This window comes from Lemur catta, chromosome 18, assembly GCF_020740605.2.
Source record: "Lemur catta isolate mLemCat1 chromosome 18, mLemCat1.pri, whole genome shotgun sequence".
NCBI lineage: Eukaryota > Metazoa > Chordata > Mammalia > Primates > Lemuridae > Lemur > Lemur catta.
In genome coordinates this window covers 19,738,197-19,745,455 of record NC_059145.1, presented here as the reverse complement: position 1 = coordinate 19,745,455, position 7,259 = coordinate 19,738,197, and positions in this window count along the sequence as shown.

Sequence of the window (7,259 nt, the reverse complement as noted above, 5' to 3'; positions counted from 1 at the left end):
GTCAGAGGTAGGTGAAAAGTCCCTGCCAAGTTTCCTGCTAAACATGCCATGGTGCTGCCAGTCCTGGGAGGGTGGCCGCCTTGCCCCGACCCGAGACAACGTGGGACGGGCACTGGATCCCTGCCCTCTCCTCACCTGCACACAGGTCCCTGCAGGAGGCAGAAGTTGACAACAGAATGTGGCCTCCCCCCAGTTCCTACCCTGACCACCATGGTCTGGTGCCATAGGTAGCATGGTCTCAGGGTGGGGCAGTCAGTGGGGAACAGGGTGCCAGGGGGAGGGGAGCAGACAGCCGAGAGTCCCTCCTAGGGAGGCAGTGGGGGGCTGCATGTGAGTTGAAACTCCAGGCCCCCCAGCACAGACTTCATTGTCCCATCAGACTTCACTTGCAGATCACAACTTCACAGCTACAGTTATTAAGGATTTCAAGACAGCAACTGCAAAGCATTAAACTCCAAGCATGGGCCCTTCTGAGCACTGGGTCCCGTGCAGCTGCACTGGGCGCCCACCCATGAAGCCGGCCCCGCCTGCAGGCAAGGAAGGCAAGCAATGGTTCTACTTCGTTGAACACAGTCCCCATGCTCCCTGCAGCACGAAACTCCTTTTGGGGTCAACAATCCATGGTGCCATCCTTCCACGGCCCACACTTTTAGAAATGCTACATCATCTCATCCAAACCTTTTAGTAGCCCTGTGAGTCAGGAAAATCCAGGGTTATCATTGCTTTTCCAAGAGAGAGAAACTGAGGCACAGAGAAGAAAGTGTTTCACTTGAAATGCAGTGATGGTTAAGAGGCAAAGGTGTCTCTCAAACCCGGGCATCTGATGCGCTTTCCCCTCAATGTGCCACCCTTCCCAACCCTCCGAGATGCTTGTGCACGTTCCTTGTTTGTCACTCAGGAGAGGGCCATCATGCTGGCAGGTTGCCAACCGGCAGCTAGTATTTATTAGGAAATCTCCAGACATCCCAGGAAATTACAGACCAGCAAATTAGTTTAGTCATTTCACTAGTTTATTTAAGGAGCTCTTTGCAAGCTCTGCAAAAAGCTCTTGCAAGCACAAGTTGTAAGAAGGGGTGCTTTTTTTGGTGCCCCAGTGATGCCATCTTATCCTGAGCATGCAAAAGCTTCCTTGGGGAAGAGATGTCCCTCCAGAGGCTCTTTATTAAAAAGATTTGTCCTATAAAATTTGGATTCAGTCAAAAGGCCACATTCAAGGATCGAGAAGGCCACATGTGGCCCCAAGGCCACAGGTTCCCCACCCCTGCAAGAAACTGCTGCCTTCAATTATACTTAATAACATCACCGCCCCTTGTTAAATGTGGCAGCCAATCTCCAAGATGACCCCCAGTGACCCCTGGGCCTCCCGGGATCATGCCTTAGTGCAGCCTCCTTCCACACTGAATAAAGCCTATCTGTGTAATCAGTAGAATATTGTAGAAATGACAGAGCGTGACTCCTGAGGTTAGGTCATAAAAAGCGTGGCAGCTTCCCCCTTCCTGTCTCTTAGATCGCTGGCTGTGGGGGAAGCCAGCGGCCATGTTGTGAGGGCTCTCAAGCAGCCCTGTGGAGAGGTTCCCACGTCAAGGGCCTGAAGTCTTCTTCCAGTAGCCACGTAAGTGCTGCCATCTTAGACTCTTCCAGCCCCAGTCGAGCCTTCAGATGAATGAAACGCTGGCCAGGATCTGACTTCAGCCTCATGAAAGACCTTGAGCCAGAACCACCCAGCTTTCCTGAATTCCTGACCCACAGAAGCTTTGAGATAATAGATCTCTGTTGTTGTGAGCCACGAAGTTTAGGGCTAATTTGTTATACAGCAATAGATAACTAATACACTTTACAAAAAAAGTTCATGGGAAATCCATTAGGAGGGGACTGGTCTTCTGGAATTAGATCTAAACACAGTCACATCCTTCAGGTCATTCTCCAGTGGCTGCCACTGTCACTTCAAGAGAGACATAGGGGACACAAGAGTCACCAATGTTGGAGAGGGATAGGGGAGGCAGGAAGGAGAGAACTCAAGTCACCGTCTGAGGCTTTTAAACAGGACCATGATGGTGGCTCATAGCCCTTTGAGGGGCAACGTGAGACCACACCCCAGGGACGAGAAGCAGCCTGTACTCTATCCGAGCATTCTACAGCCGTGAGTTGTTACCCAAACAGTAACGAGAGTGACTGCCGAGCACTCTGCCTGCTCAGCACTTCACATTGACGTTCGGGGCTTTACCTCAATAACCCGACCCCTTGAAGCATTGGTCAGAACACAGCCATCGTGGGTGACAGAACCCAACTCAGACTGCCTTAAGCAAAAGTGGATGTTACTGGGCTCGTTAACTGAGAAATTTGAGGGGTGTTCTGGGCTTCAGGAACTACTGAATCCCAGGTCTCAAACAAGGTAAAAAGGTTTTTCTCTCGCACGTGCATGCTCTATTTCCCTTCTCTCCCTCCCCCACTCAGCTCCCTGTTTTTTTCCCTTTTCCAGGAAAGCTGGACACCAGTAGCTCCAGTCTATACTCTTACAGCCCATAATCTAGAAGCAGGAGACCCTCTCTTGCAACAGCTCCATATCACATCTCATGGAGGGATATCCAATATCCGATGCAGGGGTGGGGGACACACAGTGATTGCCAGTGCCACCAGAGCCATGTGGGAGGGGCATTTCCTAATTGAAAAAGGGATGCTCAGCAGACACAAATTACACATATGCATTATTATTAATGCTCCCATTTTACAGATGAGGAAACTGAGGTTAGAGAAGATGCCAGAGTCTCACAGTAAATCCAAATCTCTCTGTATCCAGTTTCAAAGTTCTTATCGGTACCTGATGATGCTCTTTCATTCATAGGAGCCTCTGAGCCACACAAGAAGTCCACGTGAAGAATTAGGTCCCTTTCCAAAAGCCGGAACAGTAACCTGGCCCTAGTCCTGGGCTTGGGATGAATGTCATATCCCACCCAAACCACCCTTTTCCAGCACACCCAGGTCACCCAAGGCTAGAAAAGATTCACCCAAACATCCTCCCATCCTGACCCTGACTGCACCAAGAGCCAGGCTGGAGCTTGCAAATGTTGAGTTAATTATACCTGACTCCACCCCTAGGTGAAACTCTTCCATGGCCTTCCCTTGCTTTTGGAGTGAAGATCCCAACTCGTACCTTAGGCAAGGGCCCTGGACATCTGGCCCTGCTCACTTCTCTGGCTTCATCTACATGTTTCTCTGTCCCAGTTACACTGGGCTTGCATTCTGTGAAAGTGCCTTGCTTCCACTCACCCCAGGACCTTTGCGTATTCTGTTCCCTCTGCTTGGAATGCCATTTCCTCTTCTCTTTACCTAGAAAACTCATCTTTCATATAAGCTCCTTCAAGGAAGCCTCCATGAATCCACATCAGGGTCAGTGTCTCTGTCTAGACCATCACGGAAACTCAAAGCATTCGTTGAGGTTATGAGAATACATTTGTGTGTAATTATCTAGTGAAAATCTGTCTCTCCGACTAGACTGTAAGCTCATTAGAGCAGAGATCTTGTCCATGTTTCCAGTCACCATTCCTAGCACTTAGCCCAGGCCTGGCCCAGAATAGACCTTCGAAAACATTTATTGAATAAATGAAAGGAAGAGAGAGGGCAAGAAGGATGGAGGGAGGGGGAAAAAGAAGGAGGGAAGGACTTTCTCTGCCTCCGATTAAGGCTCCACGGAGAAAACCACAAGCATTTCAAAGATGTTGATTAAACTCTTAAACTAGGATGAACGTGAAGAAAATAAAACTATTACAAGCATTAGAGGATTTACTGGCTGAGCCTGGCTGCTTTCTGGTATTATTCCCTAAGTTTTCATTTTTCTGAAACCACAGGATGAAAGTCCTGGAGGGAGATGGGAAGTGGAAGAAAAAGAAAAAAGGAAGGAAGGAAAGAGAGAAGGAAAGACAGGTAGGAAGAATGAAGCAGAGGGAGGGAGGAAGAGAGCAGGGTGCAGGGCTCTGGGAAGCCCACACGGAAACACCAAGCCCCGCCACGCCCGGGCGATGCCATGCCATGGGTCCACGGCGTGACAGGCCATCCGACGAAGCTGGACAGAAAATATGAAGCCTGGAGTTGAAGACCTTAAATAGGAGGCATGTTCTGAAGCAAAAAGGGAAACAAAGATCAGGGCTTCCGTGGGGAGGGAGGTGGAAAGAGTGGGAATGTGTCCAGCCCTTCCTCTGCCATCGATGGTGACTCACAGAGTCCCCTTGTCACCTCCAAGGCTTCTGGGCCCTGTTTTCCCCTCTGGTTATATGGACAGTGTGAAGGGATGTTTATTGCTAACACAGCAAAATGTGCTCCGGCAGTTGGGACTTTGCCTGGCGTGATGAATTCATGTCCTGAACAAATGAACAAGAACGTCCATTGTTGGAGCAGTTGTTGTACGCATGGAGGGGTGGGCCACGGGGCCAGCGATCTGTAACCTGGCATTTGCTGCCGGCAAGTCACCAGAGGGAGGCACAGACACCACACACTGATGGGTCCCTGTAAGGTCCCCACCTCCCAACTAGGGTTGGGAGTCCAGGAGGATGCAATGCAGTGCTGTCCTTGGTTTTACTGTAAAGAATTGTAAGCGTGTGTATTGTCTCTGGAGGTGGGAGGACCTCAAGCCAGCATCAGTGCATCTCAGATACTGTTTTCTTTTTTGAGCGAGGAGGGGTTTACAAAGCAGTAGGAATACAAGTGGAAACAATGGAAGGGATGACTGCAAACAGGAGAGAAGAATCCCTAAGGCAGCAACTTGGTGGGTGAGATGTCTGGTGAAATGTCTGAGAGAAAATCAAGTAAACCTCCTCCACCAACTCCACCCCTGTGCCTCATGCCTCAGCCGTTTCTTCCTGCTGGGACCACTCCTGCAGCGCTAGAACACACATGGCCCTTTCTGACGGGCAGAAATGGGGAATTTATTGGCTTGTGTAACTGAAAAGTCCAGGGATTGATCGCCTTCAGGTATGGCTGGATCCAGCAGCTCAAGAAGAATCGTGAAAACCGTTTTTCTCTCTGTGTCTCTTGCACCTCATGGCAGGGTGTAGCTGACACCCCAGCCTAAAGAATGCTTCTCCTTCCAAAATCTCAGGTCTGAGTTTTATTGGTCAGTCTTGGGACAGGTACCACCCTGGAGCCAGGGATTAAGGGAACATTCCCACCCAGATCAGGGCACTTTGAGCCAAATGATGATGAATGGTTGTTGTGCAGATGAAAACAACAGGTGTGACCATAGAAGCTGTGTTGACAGTCACGAGATGACAGCACCCCTCCCCTGAGAATTTAAACACAGATGCTGGTTGCTAGGGAGGGATGCTGAGGTCAACCCACACACTGGTTCTTTTCTGGGACAGAAAGCTGAGTGGAACAGGTCCCTCCTGGCTGGTCTTCCTTAGGAGTTTTCTTGGTGAAGCTATACTGGCGGCCCAGACTTGCCAGACCTGGAAGGAAGCACGTGACGACTTTGCTAGAATGCTGCTCATTCATCCTTCACTCTCTCGCCTCCTTTTTATTTCTCCATTCTCTGCCACCTACTTCTTCCCACAACTCGTAGGCGGAACGGTACTTATGACGATCGCCAGTGACTGCTCTTTTACTGATGGGCGTGTTTTCCCCTGTCCTTCCTGGATCTCTAAGGAAATCCATCTTGACACCTGCCTCCCCATGGCTGTCCCCACGTTCTGCACATCCTCCCGCAGGGAGCACGTCTGCTTCTGTCGCTCTAGCTGTTTCCCAGTCCAGATTTGAGGATTTGGCCTCACAAATCCAAGTACCTGATAGAACTTCCACTTGGACGTCCCCGTGGCATCTCAAACTCAGCATGTCCAGAACACTGAACTCCTCCTCAGTGCTGCTGCCCCAGAGTTCCCTAGCTGGGCGTGTAGAGCCACGTCCACCCACTTACCTGAACCAGGGACCGCGGCCTGGCCCAGCCGCTCCCTCAGCCCACATCCGTTCCATCACTAGATCCTCCTAGGAAATGTCCATCACTTCCCACCAGCCCCACTGCCCTCCACTGTGGGTCTAGTTCCCCCTTGTCTTGTCTCAGGATCTCTGCCAACAATGTCCCCACTGCCTCCCACCTCCCACTATGTCCGTCCCATCCTACCATCCTGCAGTCAGAGCCTTCGAACACAGCCCTGATCATGTCACCTCCTCAGTGGAGCTTCCCAACACTCTTAGGGATAAGTCAACTCCTCGAGGGGGCATTTAAGACCTAGTTGTAACCCAGGCCCTGCTTGCCCCACCACCCTACTTCCCTTTCGCCTCTCAGCTCTCAAACTCTGCATGCCTGCCGTGCTGACCTCTGTGCCTCCCATCTTTGCATAGGCTATTCCTTCTGCCTAGAGTGCCCTTCCTCCTCCCTCTTCACTTGGCTTCCCTTCCTCACCCTCCAGGGCTCTTCTTACGTATAACTCCCTCCAGGATGCCAGCTCTGACCACCCCAAGACTAGGCTAGGTACCTCTCCCAATCAAGCAATCAATTCTCTAGGCAAGATGGTGGTGGTGTTCAGGGTCTCGATGAATAGGAAAGTTTCCAAGAGGAGAAGGGAAATCTATGATTCTATTTTTAGCCAATGAAGACTTTCTTTTTGATACTCACTTTCCAAACAAAAATTTATTAACTACTTACTGTGAGTCAGCTGTAGCTGTGCTAGACACAGAGGTATGTCAGCCAGCAAACAAGACGGATACATACATTGCCCTTTAACAGATTATAACCTAGTAGGAAAGACAGATACTAATAAACAATTTGGCAATCTTTTTTGGTAGAGACAGGATCTCACTATGTTGCCCAGGCTGGTCTCCAACTCCTGGCCTCAAGCCATCCTCCTGCCTTGGCCTCCCAAAGGGATTACAGGCATGAGCCACATCGCCCAGCTATTGGTAAAATTTAATGTGCCCTCGTCCTAACTGTCTGGTAGCACATTGTATTTTCCAAAGATGGCTACACCCATACGTATCCCATTCCATATGTTCTCTGTCAATGTGACAACACTCCTCCATTGTGATGGGGGATTCATATTCTCTCTCCTTGAAACTGGATGGACTGGGCTTTGTAACTGCTGTGACCCATAGAATGTTGTAGAAGTGACGCTAAGTGACTTTTGAGTCCATAAAAGTTTCCACCAATTTTTCTTTCCCTCTCTCTCTTTCAGGACTCTTCGCTTTGGAGCCCAGTCGCCATGCTGTGAGGAAGCCCAGACCACACTGGGCGGCCACATACAGATGTTCTAGCCAACAACCCCAGCTAAGGT